We start from the raw sequence: 19,529 nt of genomic DNA, 5'->3' as shown, positions 1-19,529 counted from the left end.
TATGTAACTAACCTGCATATTGTGCACATGTACCCTAAAACTTAAAGCATAATAATAAAAAAAAAAGACATAAATTGATACTTTCAAGGTATACATTGATTCAGCCCAGAAAGGTAGGACATCTCTAAGCTGGGGGGTTACAGGTCATAGGTGGATTTAAAGATTTCCTGATTGGCAATTGGTTGAAAGAGATGATCTTTTCCTAAAGAATTGAGTCAGCAGAAAGAGAGGTGTGCATTGAGATAAGGGGACTGGAAGCCAAGGTTCTTGCTATGTTCTTGTTATATAGACAAAGCCTCTAAGTAAGCAGTAGATGGTAAATGTCTCTTATGGAAACTTAAAGGGTATTAGACTCCCTGGAAAAGACCCACTTAAGGGAAGGATATTATCTACAGAATGCACACTTCCCCAGCAAGAGACCAGCTTTGCAGGGTCATTTCAGGATATGTCAAAGAGATATATTTTGGGCTAAAATACTTAGATTTCTTTCAGGGCCTGCTATCCGTCATGTGATGCTATACTAGAGCTAGGTTGGAATTTGGTATCTTATTGCTACAAATAGTCTGTTTTGTCAGTCTTATGATCTCTGTTTTAATATAGACATTGGTCAGCTGTGCCTAAACTCCAAAGGAAGTGGTTATAAGGAGACATGTTGGACTTCCTCTTCCTGTCATGGCCTGTACTAGTTTTTCAGGTTTTTGGGGGATCCCCTTGGCCAAGATGGGGGTCCATTCAGTCAGTTGGGGGGCTTAGAATTTTACTTTTGGTCTGCACCCCTCCCTATCTCTCACTCCCATATTCAATCAGTCACAGAGTCTTGTGGTCTCTCTTCCTATCCAGGTCCTCGGCCCAGCTCAGACCTCAGCCACTGTCTCTAGACCATCACAAAGGCCTGGACTCCTAGAGATTACCCTCCAAATTCCTCTTCCTCTCCATTCTGAGTCAGCTTGAACCAGGATAATATTCAGTTTACTCAGCTACTGTCCTTGAGGGCAGAGAAAGAAGCCAAAAGCTCCCAGTCTTGGCAGGGGAGGAGACCAGTGCTTAATGGGGATGACTGGACCTGTGTTTTCAGGGGGCAGATCTCAGGGGAATTAGGGAGAAATTGATTATAGGCATCAGAAGGAGAAAAGTCCTGTGTATCACTGGGTGCTAGTTGGGAGTCCTCAGAGGTCAAGATGCTGACTGGGCTGCCTCTTCTGCTGGGAGTGCAGGCGCTGGCCATTTCATCTTGGCCCTTCCACATAGCCCACACCCAGCCCACACACGCTTTAACAGGTTTTTACTCAGGCGGAAGGCCTGGGGCCCAGGTCCTCCCTGGAAAAACGCAGAATGGGATGCCAAGACTTAATTATGGGAAGACAAATGCCCTCAGGCCCCTGGCAAGAGAGGCTGTGGGTGTTTGAGGTTGCCTGCCAGAGCATGCAAACCTCACCTGTGAGTTTGGTAATAGCGTGACCCTGGCTCAATATTTTTCTTTTCTTTTCGTTTCCTTTTTTTTTTTTTTTTTTGCGACAGGGCCTCGTTCTGTCACCCAGGCTGGAGTGCAGTGGTGCCATCATGGTTCACCGCAGCCTCAACCTTTCAGGCTCAAGCAATCCTTACACCTTAGCCTCCTGAGTAGCTGGGACTACAGGCATGTGCCACCACACCAGGCGAATTTTTTTTTCTTTTTGTTAGAGACAGAGTCTCCTTATGTTGCCCAGGCTAGTCTCGAACTCCTGGGCTCAAGCAATGCTCCCACTGCAGCTTGCCAAAGTCCTGGGATTACAGGTGTGCGCCACTGTGCCTAGCTCGAGATTTTTCTTTAGTCCTCAGATGTGGCACTGCTTCTTGGGTGCAGAGGCATAGAAACCTTATATTTTCTTTCTAATCAGGGTTAACTCAGAGCTTAGACCTAAGAAAACCCAAAAGGCCTTGTATTCCAGCCCCTCCATTCACCACATAATGCTGACTCGCCAGAGCATTCCAAACAAAGCTGGCCCCTTCACACGCCCTTCCTTTCCTAGAAGTCTTTCTCCCTCTTTGCACGTATCTTTAGAAAGCTCTTCCTGGAATCTGTCATGCACTGAGAGGGGGAGGTGCTTTTTCATGTCTATGCCTTTGCTTTGTAAGTCTGCTACGCCCTTCCCCATCTTGTGCATCAGGGCAAACTCTTATTACTTCTTCAAATCCCAGCCCCAGGTCACTTCCTCCATGAAGCTTTCCTTGTGTTCTGCAGACTGAGTTGATTCCATTTCTCCCTTCCCCATCCCACATCACTACCACCACGGGTACTCCTGAGGGTAATACCCTGGCTGACTCATCTCTCCATCTCTACTGCCTGGTTCAGGGCTTGGCCAAGAGAGAAGGCATGAATGAATGAATGAATGAATGAAAGAATGAGAAGGGAAGGAAGGAAGATCTCAGACCACTTTATACAGCAATAGCCCCTGTACCACCCTCTGCTATCTGACCCAGGTCCCTGATTTTTCTAAGCTCTTTTCTATTCCTGATCTTACTGGATCCTCATGGTGGCCCCAGTGTGGTTTAGGATAGGGACCCACACCCTGATTGGCAAATGAGGAAGCTGAGGTTCCAAGAGGAGAAGTGACTCTCATAAAGTTACCTCAGAACTCCTGTGGGAAACCCGGAACTGCCTCCTTCCTTCCTCTCTTTGTTTTCCTCAGCTCCTCCCACTGACTCATTTCCCTTAGGGCTACAAGAGCAGAGCTGAAATTCCTGGTGGGATATGAGGGATTTGGGAACCCTGGAAGTCGTTCCTGGGCAGTGAGGTGTGTGGATGAATACACGCAGGCTCCTCTGTGTGTGTGTGCGTGCTGGGGAGGCTTGGCACTGAGATGCCTCCTATGTCTCCCTCCCACCTCCTTCTCCTGAAAGCGGGATGGATGTTGTGTGTCCCTGCAGTGTCCAGGCAGGACTAGTCATATCAGCAGATATCGGGGGAGGGGTGGAGGCTGCAGTGAGAGGAGATCGCGCCACTGTACTCCAGCCTGTGTGACAGAACAAGACCCTGAGTAAAAAAAAAAAAGAAAGAATATTATGTATTCTTGAAATTATATAGTATGTATGATTGGAATGTTACATACCATTCTTATAGGGTATAAAGATAGTATAGTGTATTTCTTTGATTACACTATAATGCAAGAAATACACTAAAGTGTGTATTCGTTTGATTACATACATACTATTTTTTGTTACATGCTATATGATTCCAAGAATATTATATATTCTACATAATCTTAACATTATTTCAATATTATTATATTGATTATCAATAATATTATATACTATTAATATATAACTATATATTATAATATTATATATTATATATAATATATATTAATATATTAATGTTAATATGTTATATATATTGTATATTATTATTATAATTATATTATATATTAGAATCATATATTATATTATATATTATTAGAATCATATAATATATAACATTTTGGGATTGGATATATTTCATAATTCCTTTGAAACCTTTACAAGTGTCAATAATGTGTTCCTTTATATTGCTATGCAGGATTTTATAGTATGGATATACTATGGTTTCTATACCTTTCACCTGTTGGAGAGCATCAGAGTTGTTTCCCCTTTTTGACTATTACAGATGATTATTATGAAGGTTTGTGTCCAGGTTTCATGTGAATATGTCTTCATTTCTCTGGGATGAATGCCTAAGAGTGTGATTGCTGGGTTGTATGATGAGTGTATTGTTTAGTTTTATAACAAACTATAAGACTGTTTTCCAGAATGGCTGTGTCCTTTTGCATTCCCACCAGCTTTGCACAAGTGATCCACTTTCTCCACATTCTTGCCAGCATTTGGTGTTGTCACTATTTTTTATTTTAGCCGCTGTGGTAGGTATGTAGTGTTATATCATTGTGGTTTTAATTTGCATTTCACTGATGGCCAATTATGTGGAACATCTTTTAATGTGCTTATTTGCCTTTTGTATATTTTATTTGGTGAAATATCTGTTCATGTTTTTTTGCCCATATTCTGATTGAGATTTTGTTCTTTTTACTGCTGAGTTTTGAGAATTCTTTATACATACTACATATAGGTTCTTTGTTGGATGTGTGGTTTGCAACTATTTTAGCTCAACCTGTACTTTAATTTTTCATCTTTTTCACAGGTTCTTTTATAAAACAAACTTTTAAATTTTGATGAGGTCCAGTTTATCAATTTTTTTCATTTGTGGAGTCTGCTTTTGATCTGAAGTCTAAAAATCCCTTTGCCTAGTCCTTGATCTTAGAGATTTTCTCCTATGTTTTTTCCTAAAAATTGTAACATTTTGTTTTACATTTAGGTCTGTGATCCATTTTGAGTTAATTTTTATATAAGATGTGAGATAGGAATCAAAGATTAAAAAAAAAATTTGCCTATGTGCAGCTTAATTTTTTTTTTTTACCAGTTTCTTTTTTTTTTTTTTTTTCCAAGGCAGAAGAATTATTCTTAGTACAGAACAAAATGAAAAGTCTCCCATGTCTACTTCTTTCTACACAGACATGGCAACCATCCGATTTCTCAATCTTTTCCCCGCCTTTCCCCCCTTTCCACTCCACAAAACTGCCATTGTCATCATGGCCCATTCTCAATGAGCTGTTGGGTACGCCTCCCAGACCAGGTGGTGGCCGGGCAGAGGGTCTCCTCACTTCCCAGTAGGGGCGGCCGGGCAGAGGCGCCCCTCACCTCCCGGATGGGGCGGCTGGCCGGGCGGGGGGCTGACCCCCCCACCTCCCTCCCGGACGGGGTGGCTGGCCGGGTGGGGGACTGACCCCCCCACCTCCCTCCCGGACGGGGTGGCTGGCCGGGCAGAGGGGCTCCTCACTTCCCAGTAGGGGCGGCCGGGCAGAGGCACCCCTCACCTCCCGGACGAGGCAGCTGGCCAGGCGGGGGGCTGACCCCCCCACCTCCCTCCCAGACGGGGCAGCTGGCCAGGCGGGGAGCTGACCCCCCCACCTCCCTCCCAGACGGGGCGGCTGGCCGGGCGGGGGGCTGACCCCCCCACCTCCCTCCCTGACCGGGCGGCTGGCCTGGCGGGGGCTGACCCCCACCTCCCTCCCGGACGGGGTGGCTGCCGGGCGGAGATGCTCCTCACTTCCCAGACGGGGTGGCTGCCGGGCGGAGGGGCTCCTCACTTCTCAGATGGGGCGGCTGCCGGGCGGAGGGGCTCCTCACTTCTCAGACGGGGCGGTTGCCAGGTGGAGGGACTCCTCACTTCTCAGATGGGTCGGCTGGGCAGAGACGCTCCTCACCTCCCAGATGGGGTCGCGGCCGGGCAGAGGCACTCCTCACATCCCAGACGGGGCAGCGGGGCAGAGGCGCTCCCCACATCTCAGATGATGGGCGGCCGGGCAGAGACGCTCCTCACTTCCTAGATGGGATGGCGGCCGGGCAGAGACGCTCCTCACTTTCCAGACTGGGCAGCCAGGCAGAGGGGCTCCTCACGTCCCAGACGACGGGCAGCCAGGCAGAGACACTCCTCACTTCCCAGACGGGGTGGCGGCCGGGCAGAGGCTGCACTCTTGGCACTTTGGGAGGCCAAGGCAGGCGGCTGGGAGGTGGAGGTTGTAGCCAGCCGAGATCACGCCACTGCACTCCAGCCTGGGCACCATTGAGCACTGAGTGAACCAGACTCCATCTGCAATCCCGGCACCTCGGGAGGCCGAGGCTGGCGGATCACTCGCGGTTAGGAGCTGGAGACCAGCCCGGCCAACACAGCGAAACCCTGTCTTCACCAAAAAAATACGAAAACCAGTCAGGCGTGGTGGCGCGCACCTGCAATCGCAGGCACTCGGCAGGCTGAGGCAGGAGAATCAGGAAGGGAGGTTGCAGTGAGCCGAGATGGCAGCAGTACAGTCCAGCTTCTGCTCGGCATCAGAGGGAGACCGTGGAAAGAGAGGGAGAGGGAGAGGGAGAGGCAGAGGGAGAGGGAGAGGGAGAGGGAGAGCTGTGCAGCTTAATTTTTTTTTTCTTTTTCTTCTTCTTTTTTTGAGATGAGTCTCACTGTATTGCCCAGGTTGGTCTCTGACTCCTAGGCTCAAGCAATCCTCCTGCCTCCACCTCCTGAAGTGCTGGGATTACAGGTGTGAGCCACCTCACCTGGCCATGCAGCTGAATTTTTAATGGTTGCCAATATTCTGTCCTGAGACATAAGTTACTTAAACAGCCATGCTATTGATGAATCTTTAGAATGTCTTCAATATTTTTGCTATTATAAGTAGCAAAATAAGTATTATTGTAGCTAAATCTTTTACTTATCTATGATTGTTTCCTAAGAAGAGTATTACAGAAGTGAAATTACTGAGGCAATTTTTAGGGCATAGGGAACGTATTGCCAAATTGCTCCTCAGCAAGGTTTGTGCCAATGCTGTGTCTCAAGCTGGGTATGAAACAGCCTGTTCTCCAAACTAGGGACCTCCTCCTAGATATAAAACAAAACAAAATCCTTAGTATTTAAATCTGTATTTCTTTGATTGCTAAGGGCCAGCATGAGGGCAGCCACAGGGGTATTTTGGGTCCCTGACGCTCCTCTGTTCTTCTGAGGCAGGAGGCAGAGAACCTAAGGCCGATCCACGCTGGACTTCCTAGAACTAAATCAAATGGAAACACTTCAGCTACGACAGGAAATATCCTCTTCATTTACATAGGGCATACACCAAGTAACCAATGGAAACCTCTAGAGTATATTTCAACCCAGAATACTCTGTAATGGGGCTCTTGAGCCCCTATGCTCGACGCCCCTATGGGGTGTACTTTCATTTTCAATAAATCTCTGTGTTTGTTGCTTCATTCTTTCCTTGCTTTGTTTGTGTGTTTTGTCCAATTCTTTGTTCAAGACGCCAACAACCTGGACACCTTTAACTGGTAACATATTTTGGTGAACCAGCCAGGAGGTAAGCCCAAAGTTTGGGATTTATTTTTCTCCTTTCCCCTTTCTTTTCTGCTCTATACAAGTGAGTCTCTCTCTTTCTCTCTCTCTCTCTCTCTCTCTCTCTTTTCCTTTCCAACTTGGGACACTTGGTGGGCAGCGCCTAAACACAGAGGCAACTGCAGGCTTCTGGCCAGGGCCACTCTGAAGGACAATTTTTTATCTTTTCCAGTTGTGGTCCCTGATCCCTACATTTGGTGCAGCTCGGGCAAACTCACATGAGTTTCAGGTGACTTAAACCTTCTTTTCTTATGCGAAATTCTTCCCTTCCCCTACTCCACTAGCTAAGGGCAGAGAAACCTGCCTAGCCTTCAGTTCCTATCTTTAAAGCTCATGGAACAGGAAACATGGGAAAGCTTGGCCTTATCAAATTATAAGGATGCTAGAAGTCAAGGCCTTCATCCTGGGACAAAAGGAAAGCTCACAGTGGGCCATCGCCTCTGGTGGGAAAACTTGCAACTGGCACCAGTGCCCACCTAAGGTCAGAGACATCTGATACTCTAAGATTGGACCCCAAAGAGGGACGCTCCGGGAGATCCTCCGGTCCTCAACCTCTCCAAAGGGGACGCCCTTGGCAGAAGTGCTGAGGCCCAGTGCTAGGCCCTCCTATGAATTTTCTCTCACAGTTGCAATACCATTTGGCCCCGATGTTGTTTGGAATCTGAAGTTTGCTGTTGATTGGGAAAGTGGGGTGGCGTTGCATGTGGCCAGGCTTTTGTGCTGCTGTTCTAAGCAGGGGGCCTGGTTAACCTGTGATGCTCTCCTTTGGTGCTGTTTGGCCCCAATATTCTTTGGAGTCTGGGGAGGTTTGGCTTTAAAAATCAAACTGCCAGGGAAACTTCTTTACCTGAAATTTTGGTTCACAGCCTTCGTTGGATTACCTACTGGGGCAAAGTAAAACCAGTGAGCTTGTATTGCTATCTCATGGCTAGGATTCCAAGCTATTAGATCTTCATTCATGTGTGTGTACACATGTCTAGATGTGTTCATTTGTATATAATTTATTGTTATATGTTGTGTCTACCAGATTGGTTTATAAGTAAAAGAGCGCTAATAAATTAAGCAAATAAGTCCAAGCAATTTTCAAGTTCACGTGACTTAAGTATAACTTTACAAAACAAGCTGGCTTTAAAATAATTGGTAAAATAAAAATAGAAATGCCTTCAGAATTGTCAGCATACATTTTTGTCTGGATTTTATATTTGTCTCTGCTAGATATTTTGAGATGTCAGGGTTTAGCATAGAAGGTTGTAAAACTATAAACCCATCCTGTATATATAAACCCAGTTTGTATATATAAAACTATAAACAAAATGATCTTGGTTTGTGTACCTTTTTTTGACAAATAAGAGTAATTTAATGTTAGCTACATCTTTTGAGTTGTTGGCAAAAATACCTATGTATTTAACTTTGAGGTTCTTACTTAGGTTTAGGTGAGCATCTGATGTTCACTGGTGATTAAAAACAGGGTTAACAAGGAAATAACTAACTTCAAATGATAGTGTCCAATATCTCAGTTTACAGAAGTAATCTAGATAAACTGTTTTAAAATGAAGGAATTGAGTGCATGTACATGGGATAAATGTTTTAAGTAAACTTTTTGCATAAATTAAAATCTTAAGATTATTTTTGATGATCATTGAATATATGAGTCATTTCCAATTGAGAAAGAGTTATGATATAGGGAAATATATTTCTAAAATTGTGGAATTGTTCTTGTCTATAAATGCCCATAGCTGATGGTTCAGGATTTCTTGCTCTTTAGGGTTTCACTAAAGTTTTAGGTTACTAAAAATAAGAATTCTAGTTAACACATAATTCTCTATACAAAATGTGCCAGAAAGGGTTATGTTATTAGTGAGAAAAGAATAACTTTGTCTAATTCAGAAGTTATCTAAAAGTTGGTTCAAATTACAGATTTGAAAAGGTTATTTATGAAACAATGTAGTAAAGAACTAGTAAGTAGGGGAGAAAGACATGGAAATGTTTGGATAATAAAATGTTCTTTAAAACCTGATACAGAATTGGAGACATTTGGATAATTAACATTTTCATGGTTAAAGCTCTTAGTCTTGATTAAAATAAAATGAATATTGTAAAGAAATGCATTGGCAGTTTGGCAATTCTTTTTTAAATATAGTTAAGCATGAAGCTGGATTTAGTGTGGAGCCAAATTTCACATCCATGCTTGCATTGCTTCACACAATGTTTACTATTTTGCATGGATAGTGCTGACACTGGAGTACTTATTGGTCATGTGCCTACAGTGAATTTCTTGATTGCACAGGATGTATGATGATATTGGTGAACTTAAGGATATTGAATTGTGTATCAGGAATAAAATATTCATCATGTGGGTTTTGGGGGGCCCTGGGTAACACCATAGCCTCCAGGGTAGATTGAATAGGAAAAATTAAGGGTTGGTTTCCTGTTTATTTGTTTTTGCTTCTAATTTTCATTTGTTTGCTGTTTATTCCCCTCTGGGCTTTGCTTGTGTATGCATGTATATATAACACCATGAATTTTTTTAGTTTCTAGTGGAAGGGTTTTATTTGATTCTGTGGATAGTTATTTTGTTTCTTATGTGTTTCTAGCAAGTCATCATTGGTTCCATTTAGCTGAAATTCCTAGGCTACCTTTGTCAGGCTTTCAGGAATTAATGGAACACACCGGCTTTTTAATCTTAAACTAGCTTTTTGGAGTTAAGCTTCCTGATATGTTAAGTGTGTTGAGCATACTTTCATAAATAGAATTTGAGTCATATTTCTCTCTCTGCCTAATTTTTCCAAAATTTGTAAACTATTTGTGAATATTCTTAATTCACAGCAATGTGTTTGTCTGCATACAGTTAAGCAGGGCCGCTAGGGCCACTCAGGGAGAAAGAACTCAGAAGCCTGACATGCCGGCAAAAAGGTAAGAATTTCTTACCAGTCAGACTCTGGTCTCTGTCTCTCTCTGCAAACTGGTTAAATAAATGGTAAAAGTCACTGTTTATCTCCTCTGCAAAGTTTTGATTAATACAAAAAAAGAATTCTGAGGCTGGTCTTAAACTGTAGTGAATCCGGAGTGCTTTATGTGACTTTCTATACTGTTCTGTTATAAAGAGGGGCACCTTAGGATAAAATGCATGCCTGGGAACCTATAAGCTCGCTATTCAAGGCTGCCCAGCAAACTGGTCAGTCATGTCCTTGGGAGCTTGACCTTGTAACCATGTGGCCATGCTTTCTCTTTTCACAATGGCGGCCCAGGTTTAGGTTTCAATTCCTGGCTTAGGGAATGAGTCCTTTATCTTCTGCCTGTCTGTGTATTTATATGTGTTGTGTGTGTAATGTAAAAGAGCTTTAATTGATTGGTTTAATAATAATAAGAGTGTTGTGGGAAGTCAGGGACCCTGAACGGAGGGACCAGCTGGAGCTGTGGCAGAGGAACATAAATTGTGAAGATTTCATGGACATGTATCACTTCCCTAATAATACTCTTATAATTTCTTACACTTGTCTTACTTTAATCTCTTAATCCTGTTATCTTCGTAAGCTGAGGATGTACATCACCTCAGGTCCACTGTGATGATTGCATTAACTGTACAAATTGATTGTAAAACATGTGTGTTTGAACAATATGAAATTAGTGCACCTTGAAAACGAACAGAATAACAGTGATTTTAGGAAACAAGGGAAGAAAACCATAACATCTGACTGCCTGCGGGGTCGGGCAAAAAGAGCCATATTTTTCTTCTTGCAGAGAGTCCTATAAACGGACGTGCAAGTAGGTGAGATATCGCTAAATTCTTTTCCTAGCAAGGAAGATTGATACTAATACTCCAGGAAGAGAATTGCATTCCTGGGGGGAGGTCTATAAACGGCCACTCTGGGAGTGCCTGTCTTATATGGTTGAGATAAGGACTGAAATATGCCTTGGTCTCCTGCAGTACCCTCAGGCTTATTAGTGTGGGGAAAAAACCCCACCCTGGTAAATTTGAGGTCAGACCAGTTCTCTGCTGTCAAACTCTGTTTTCTGTTGTTTAAGATGTTTATCAAGACAATACGTGCACAGCCGAACATAGACCCTTATCAGGAGTTCCTGATTTTGTCCTTGCTCTGTTTCCTCAGAAGCATGTGATCTTTGTTCTCCTTTGTGCCCTTTGAAGCATGTGATTTTTGTGACCTACTCCCTGTTCTTACACCCCCTCCCCTTTTGAAATCCCTAATAAAAACTTGCTGGTTTTGCGGCTCAGGTGGGCGTCATGGTCCTACAGATATGTGATTCACCCCCAGCGGCCCAGCTGTAAAATTCCTCTCTTTGTACTCTTTCTCTTTATTTCTCAGACCAGCCAACACTTAGGGAAAATAGAAAGAACCTACATTGAAATATTGGGGGTGGGTTCCCCTGATATAAGAGCTTAAATATTTTGTCAGAAAAGTAGAAAGTGTAATGCCTTTTTAAAAATTTTATTTTATTTTTGAGATGGAGTCTCTCTCTGTCGCCAGGCTGGAGTGCAGTGGCATGATCCCGGTCACTGCAACCTCTCTCTGCCTCCCAGGTTCAAGTGATTCTCCTGTCTCAGCCTCTTGAGTAGCTGGGACTACAGGCATGAGCCACCACGCCTGGCTAATTTTGTATTTTTAGTAGAGATGAGCTTTCACCATATTGGTCAGGCTGGTCTCGAACTCCTGACCTCAGGTGATCCACCCTCCTCAGCCTCCCAAAGTGCTGGGATTACAGGCATAAGCCACAGCACCTGGCCATCCAATGCCTTTTATTTAGTTCATGTGACTTAAGTAATCTTTGGGAACAAAGACAGTTTTAAAGATTATTGGTAAAATAAAAATATCTTCAAAAATTGTAAACATTTGGCTTAAATTATGCAGGTCAGATACTAGGTTTGCTAAATACTTTAGGTCATAAACTGCTTCTTTGACTTTTAAAATTTGTTCAATTTATTTTGGAGCATTAGATTCTAGATAAGGCCTGGGGATGTGTGAAATTAGCCATGCCCCCTAGCTATGCAAAGAAGGTTATAAAGAAAAGATATTTTACATACGAAAGGATCTTATATTGTAAATTTTTGTCCTAAAGTAAAATAATTGGTTGTTTAAAAGAGGAATGTTTAGGACAAATCAGAAAGTCCAAGCATGTCATACATGGTCTGTGTATGTCATGAAAGAATTTATGAAAGAGAATTTATGCAAGAAATGTACTATTTAAAGGTGATTAGGCCACCTAAATGTTTCATAAAATGACACCATGACTCTTAATTGTACAACCTGCCTGCTTTACAGCTAGGTAAGACCTGGGACACGTGGAGTTAGACACTGGAAGAAGTCAGACTTTATTTGCACTTCTGTGTGAGTCCTAGGCTCCACACCTTGTACATAATTAAAATCCTAAACTTGGCTGGGCACAGTGGCTCATGCCTGTAATCCCAGCACTTTGGGAGGCTGAGGCAGGTGGATCATGAGGTCAGGAGATTGAGACTATCCTGGCTAACATGGTGAAACCTCGTCTCTACTAAAAATACAAAACATTAGCTGGGCGTCATGGCGGGTGCCTGTAGTCCCAGCTACTCAGGAGGCTGAGGCAGGAGAATGGCGTGAACCTGGCAGTCAGAGCCAAGATCATGCCACTGCACTCCAATCTGGGTGACAGAGAGAGACACTGTCCCAAAAAAAAAAAAAAATCCTAAACTTACCAAGGTTTTCACTAAAAGTAAAGTTGCAAAGAGTTAACATTGTAACATGTAATCAAGACTACTGAAGAAACTGTTTTACATGCAAGGTGTGTAAGAAAAGTAAAATGTGTTATTGGTAAAAGATTATAAGAAGGCATGGGAATGTGGATTTTTTTTTTTTTTTGCCAAGTGTTAAAGAATTGTTTTAAGTTAAGATAAATCTAAAGGTTTGAACAAGTTGTGGAAGGTTTTTAAAAAATAGATCTTATAAAAAATTCTGTGTGTGAAATATTAATATATGTTCCAAAATTGTATGGGATTTCCAAAATTCTAATATGTCTGAGTATATGCTATCAATCATAATTATGGTTATTATGTTACCTGATTGTAAACCACAGAAATAACTAAATTTCCTTGTATAAAGCTACTAATCCAAGTAGAACAAAAAATTAATTAAATACTAAGAAAATATTTTGTCAGATTTTCATGTTAAACCAGCTGATACTGAAATTGTTTAGATATACAATTTGAATGAACTCCATGGTCTAAGTCAAATTACTTATGATAACCCATCAGTTACCAGTGCTATTCAAGTAATTTGAAGAAACAACTGGTATTCAAGAGGATATAAGTCTAATGTTAATTAAGCATGGACTCATGGAGAACCAGGATGACCACCTTGTCCTTCTTGAGTCCTTCAAGGTTTTATTATTAAAAGTTCTGCATTCCACAACTCATCATGGAAAAGATAAAATGATCCAAATTGAATATATTGGTGTGGTGACTTATACATTGCTAAAATAGTTTATAACCAATGTTTGGTCCCATATTTCCAGGAAAACAATCAAAGCTTCAGGTACATTTGGTCACCTGATGGGCCATTTAAACATTTTATAAAGGAATTTCTTTCAATTGTTATTTTCTTTATTCTTTTTTTTTGGGGGGAGTCTCTCTCTGCCACCCAGACTGGAGTGCAGTGGCATGATCTCAGCTCACTGCAACCTCTGCCTCCCAGGCTCAAGGGATTCTCCTGCCTCAGCCTCCTGAGTAGCTGGGATTACAGGCACGTGCCACCACACCCAGCTAATTTTTGTATTTTTAGTAGAGATGGGGTTTCACCATGTTGGCCAGGTTGGTCTCGAACTCCTGGCCTCAAGTGACTGGCCCACCTCAGCCTCCCAAAGTGTAGGGATTACAGGCATGAGCCACTGCACCCTGCCTCAATTGTTATTTTCAATGCATGTTTTCTGGTTGTATAAAAGCTTTCCGATGCAAGAGGGCTGATGTTATAACAGTAGATTATTATGCTATGGTATATTTTCACCAGGTAAAGAAAGCTTTTTATGGTTTGGATCTTCTGAGAACATCAGAGAAAGACTGTCCTTGCCATCCACACTACAGCAAAATTTTGGGACCTTGAACTTTGGGTTTATAATCTCACAACTGAGAAGGGTCCCTCCACATTCTTGGAACTGTATATCCATTGGAATCCTTAAGGTAAAGCTAACTAGGGAAGTTTCTCCCCAGAATAAGATGGCATACTTGATGTGAACAGCTTTTCCCAGGATCATGAATCAAGACTTCTCAACTATCATGAGATCCTTATCTTTGAATATTTTTTTCCTTGCCTATGCCACTACGAATAATAGAAGTGGAAAAGGGGTCTGTTATGTGCACTTATGGGATATACTTTTATTTGTGAAGGAGTTTGCAGCTAGTCTTATACATGGATAACCTTGTACTTTGATAGATAAAAGATGGAGGCCCAATGTAGGTGAGAAACCTTAATGGTACATACATTGCCTCACAATCAGTCAGAAACAGAACATTGGTTCACTCCTCTTAATGCACATCATAGGTTAAAGAGAACATTGTCAGGAGGCCTTCACTCTTCTAGAAGGGCATCATTAGTTAGGTCCTTTTCCATGGTTTGGAGTAAAATAAGCAATGATTAGAAATGTATCCCTCAAGATAGGCTCTATAGCAAATTCTAGTGTAAAGGCTACAGTTACACAACAGACTTTAAGTTCTCTTGTGAAGGTTATGATCGAATTGGCTGAACAGAGAAGTATCTGTGAAGCTGCTGGCCCTCATGGCCTATGGAAAAAACATTGGGTATTATAGAGATTCAGTTGTAGCAGATTAACGAAGACCCTGCTTAGTTAAGTGAGTAGACTCTTTACGTAGCTCATTCTTTAATCTATTTAATTTTAGGAGGTTTGGTTTATGGGGACCCTGGGTAAGGAGCATACTCCAAACTCTTGGTATTATCCTCCCAATAGTCATGATAATAGTCTCCCTGGTGCACTGTATTCTCTCAGACATTTTAAATATTTGCATGCAGCCATCTCTAGAATGTCAGATGGTCTCTCTTCAACTGGAATGACAAGAGCTGAAAGAAATGTGTGACCATGAGAACACCATAACCTATGAATGATGTGCTGAGACTAGAAACCCAAAATGATGGTAACTGAGAGTGGTGCTAAGGCCGTAAGTTTTGGTCACGTTCTCACCTAGGTGAGAACGTGACCAAAAAGGGGTAATTTTTTTAAACAAAATTATGGGAGGCCATTGTTTTGGACTGAGCTCATGCACTAGGCCCCAACAGACCAAACCAAACCAAAATGGAGTCGCTCATGTTAAGACTTTAAGGAAACACATAGATCCTAGAACAGATCACAGACCAGGTTTTGTTTTTCTCCTGCAAATCTCTATAACAAACATTCCTGACAGCAAAGGTACCCAGCCCCTGAAGTTCCCATTAAATCTTTTAACCAAATTCATTTCCTCTTACTCAGAGACCATCAAGCTTCAGATGATCATGCAACATGGGTTCCAGCCAGTTCCAAGTGAAGAGACCACCCCCGGCCATCAAGGAACTACCCTCCCTCCACTAAACAGAGCAGGGCTAGCGTTCCATGATCCCCAATAGGTAGGGACTATGCCCTAAGCCAGCATAAAGTAGTTAAAGAAGAAAGACCATCCGTTCCTCTGCCTTCTATAAAGATTTATGGGATCACATCTCTCAGGGGAGAAATAAGGCAGGAGAATATGGTCTGGAGGCAGGGAACCTAAGGCCAATTCACGCTGGACTTCCTAGAAGTGAATCAAATGGAAACACTTCAGCTATGACAGGGAATATCCTCTCCATTTACATAGGGCATACACCGAGTATCCAATGGAAACCTCTAGAGGGTATTTAGACCCCAGGAAATTCTGTAATGGGGCTCTTCAACCCCTATGCTTGGGCCACTCCCACCCTGTGTGGTGTGTACTTTTGTTTTCAATAAATCTCTGCTTTTGTTGCTTCATTCTTTTTCTTTGCTTTGTTTGTGCGTTTTGTCCAATTCTTTGTTCAAGACGCCAAGAACCTGCACACCCTCTACCAGTAACACTCCTGCCTCCTGGCCTCCTTCCTGGTGTCTTCCCAGTGACCCACTCTCACCAGGCCAAGGAGCAGGGACAGGGTTCTCCTTTCCTCTCTGTCCTCATTTTTACAGGGAGCGGACAGTGTTAACAATGCAACTTCCTCACTAGGTTTTTGTGAAGATCAAACATATCTGGGACATCCAGTTGCTTTGAAACATTACATGCCATTCAGGTAGACAGGAATTACTCATTTTATGATTGTTACTTTTAGTTTCTTTTCCTCCATAATTTCTGGCTACACTTTGAATTAAATTGTTTTATCAGCGCCCCCTGCTGAGTGCCAATGAAATAATGACCCAATCCTAACTTGGGATGGATTAGACCTAACATGTAGCGGGCAGAGAAAGCCAAAGGACTGACACTAGCATCGCACCAGTACTGACCAGTCAAAACCGACACGGCGTCATGTCCTGGGATGTGCTCCCTGAACCCCAGCCTCAGGGAGCGGAGGAAGGAACCCCTCAGTGTGCCAGGCCCTGTGACGGGGGCTCCAGCTGATTACCTTGGTAACTCTTTCAGCAGGCTCTGAGCTTGTTAGAAATGGGTTGTAAACAGTGTTCATGTCCCACGCTTCTGTGACGCAGCTTGAACATGGTAGGAATGATTGAATTCAAGGTACCCCAGCTCTCTGCCACCCCAATTTGAGGAGCAAAATACCTTCCCTGCTGACCTACCTTTATGCCTGGGTGCCTCCACATAATCAATTTTTTTGTTTGTTTTTGAGACAGAGTCTCGTTCTGTTGCCCAGGCTGGAGTGCAGTGGCGCGATCTCGGCTTACTGCAAGTTCCGCCTCCCGGGTTCATGCCATTCTCCTGCCTCAGCCTCCCGAGTAGCTGGGACTACAGGCATCCACCACCACACCCGGCTAATTTTTTGTATTTTTAGTAGAGATGGGGTTTCACCGTGTTAGCCAGGATGGTCTTGATCTCCTGACCTTGTGATCTGCCCGCCTCAGCCTCCCAAAGTGCTGGGATTACAGGCGTGAGCCACCGCGCCCGGCCAATTTTTTTTTATTTTTATTTTTTATTTTTTGAGATGGAGTCTCCCTCTGTCGCCCAGGCTGGAGTGCAGTGGTGTGATCTCAGCTCACTGCAGCCTCTCTCTGCCTCCTGGGTTCAAGCAATTCTCCTGCCTCAGTCTCCCAAATAGCTGGGATTACAGGCTTGCTATTTTTTTTTTTTGTATTTTTTGTTCTTTTAGTAGAGATGGGGTTTCACCATGTTGGCCAGGCTGCTCTTGAATTCCCGATCTCAAGTGATCCACCGGCCTCGGTCTCCTAAAGTGCTGGGATTACAGGCATGAGCCACAGCACCTGGATGCATAGTCAAATAGTTTTAGTTAAAGCTCTGAGGTCCGTGTTAAAAAGCCAAGAACTCAGGAAGGGAATATGCCATGCTCTCATCTGACGTGAGCAGTGGCCACGTGATGTTCTTGGTCTTACCCTGTGCTGAGCGGGCTCTGTGGGGATAGGGAGGAGGCCTGGACAGGAAGGTCAGAGGACCCAGGATTTAAACTGGCTGGGTGACCATGAGTGGGTTACGCAAGGAGGGGAAGAATGCAGACTTGAGCTCTTGGGAGCTTTCTCTGATGAGCTTTTGGATCCCAGGGCAGCTGTCCTTGGCCAAGAGAACAACCAAACAGTTGAGACAAGTCTCTGGTCTGGGCTGAAGCCTGCGTCAAAATTGTTGGACTAGCACTCTGGGATTCCATTTCTGATTCTGTATGTCTAATCTTTTGCTTCCCATTCTCTGCATTGAGCAGTCTGTTTGTGGGCTCTGGAATCGACAGGCTTGTTTTTAAAATGTAGAATCTGTCACTTATCGGCTGTGGGACCTTGGGCAAATTACTTAACCTCTCTGAGCTTCCATTTTCTCCTCTGTAAAACAGCTTTATATATAGCGAGAATGAATAAGTCAATACACACAAAGTGTACATCTCAGCGCCTGGCACCGAATAACCTGTCATTTCATCGGCAAGTTTTATTTTTATTTTAAAACAGACCCAAATTCCTACATTTCTTCCTATCACCACTGCTACCATCAAGTCACTCTCATCTCCCTCCTGGTTTATGGCAAGGACTTCCTAATGGGTCTCTCTGCTTCTGCTCTGGCACTCACAGCCAGGGCAATCTTTGTAAAGTGTCCCCAGAGCCTGTGTCACCTCTGTCTAAAGGCCTCTAATTGGCTTCCTGCTGTGACTGGAGTAAAATCCGCAGCACTGACAGTGGTCTATCCAGCCAGCCTCGCTGCCCTCAATTCTCCCATCAAGCCCCGGCCAGCCTCGCGTCCTTCCTGAGTGTGCCAAGCTCACTCACTCCTTGAGGTCTTTGCACCGAGATTTCCTCTCTTGGAAAAGGTTCCTCAGGTCCCGGCAGGGTTGGCTTCCTCCCTTGTTTTAAGTCTCAGCTCAAACATGAGAGTAGCACCCAGCCGCGTTACCTCTGCTGGCACCCCCGTCACCTCTACTGTGCTCCAATTTGCCCTCTTTGTAGCATTCACCATCTCCTCACTTACTTAGATGCCCAGGCACCCGTTTACTGTTGGCCCTCCCCGTAGATGGCCACCTCCATGACATCAGGGACCAAGGTGGTCTGTGGTCATGGCTCTTTCCCTAGTACTTGTCTCTGGGTCTGGACACAGGAGACCCTCTAAACTATTTATTGAAGTTATTTTACGTTTTAAAAAATATTTATTTATTTATTTTAGAGACAGGGTCTCACTATGTTGCCCGGGCTGGTCTCGAACTCCTGGACTAAAGCAATTCTCCCATCCCAGCCTCCAGAAGTTCTGGGATTACACGCATGAGCCACCAGGCCCGGCCTGCTGAATAAACATTATTTTTTAAATTCTATAAAACACCAGGTTGAAAGTTCTTTTATCGGAGGGGAAGATGTGAAAGTGATGGAGTCCTTGGTGGCTGCTGAAAACTGCTGCTCATCAGACTTCTGCGTCTGAGCTTGCCCTTCGCTTTCCTCTTGTGGGGACCCCTCTAACCCCCGGCCTGTGTATAGAGTGACAAGCCCGGCACAGGGCAGGGAGAAAGGGAGCAATGGGCGGGCGGAGAAAGGAACGGGAGTGTCTAAGGCAGCGCCCTCTGGTGGGCACAAACTCCGTGACAAGTTGGAGACCTGCAACACACTCCGCCCGCAACTCCATTCTTGCAAGTTTTCACCTAGTTTGCCCGTCTTGTCAGATGGGAACTCAAGCTCGTGCCCTGCCTATGCAGTCACTTTCCACCTTGTATTGCAGTCATCTGACTCTCCCATGGGATGGAAAGCCACTGGGGCCAGGGCTGGCTCTAGTCCATCTCTGGATGCCCCATGGCTAGGACTGTGGTGTCTCTGCCAAACACATGGCTTTCACGTGTATGTGGGGACAAATCCTGCACGCTGAGACCCAGGGGCCTACTCCCTGGGCTGCCCTAATCCTTTGAGCCACTCAGCATGCTGTTGGCTTTGTCTCAGAGTTTTATTATTCTTGTCA

At 43.8% G+C, this 19,529-nt stretch overlaps 1 long non-coding RNA gene across 2 annotated transcripts; it reads left to right on the top strand.

Annotated features, from left to right (window-relative positions):
- Nucleotides 1–6,524: 6,524 nt before the first annotated feature.
- LOC107967163 (uncharacterized) lies at nucleotides 6,525–15,928 on the top strand. Of its 2 annotated transcripts, none has more exons than XR_002938515.3 (4): nucleotides 6,525–6,914; nucleotides 9,776–9,862; nucleotides 13,945–14,114; nucleotides 15,416–15,928. It is a non-coding gene; the product is annotated as an uncharacterized LOC107967163 (long non-coding RNA). The 2 variants fall into 2 exon arrangements; XR_002938516.2 differs by lacking the exon at nucleotides 6,525–6,914 and adding an exon at nucleotides 6,992–7,178.
- The last annotated feature ends 3,601 nt before the right edge of the window (nucleotides 15,929–19,529 follow it).

The sequence above is a fragment of the Pan troglodytes genome, chromosome 9 (genome assembly GCF_028858775.2).
Source record: "Pan troglodytes isolate AG18354 chromosome 9, NHGRI_mPanTro3-v2.0_pri, whole genome shotgun sequence".
Classification (NCBI taxonomy): Eukaryota; Metazoa; Chordata; class Mammalia; order Primates; family Hominidae; genus Pan; species Pan troglodytes.
The sequence above is the reverse complement of the archived record's forward strand: the minus strand, read 5'-3'. Positions and strand labels throughout refer to the sequence as shown.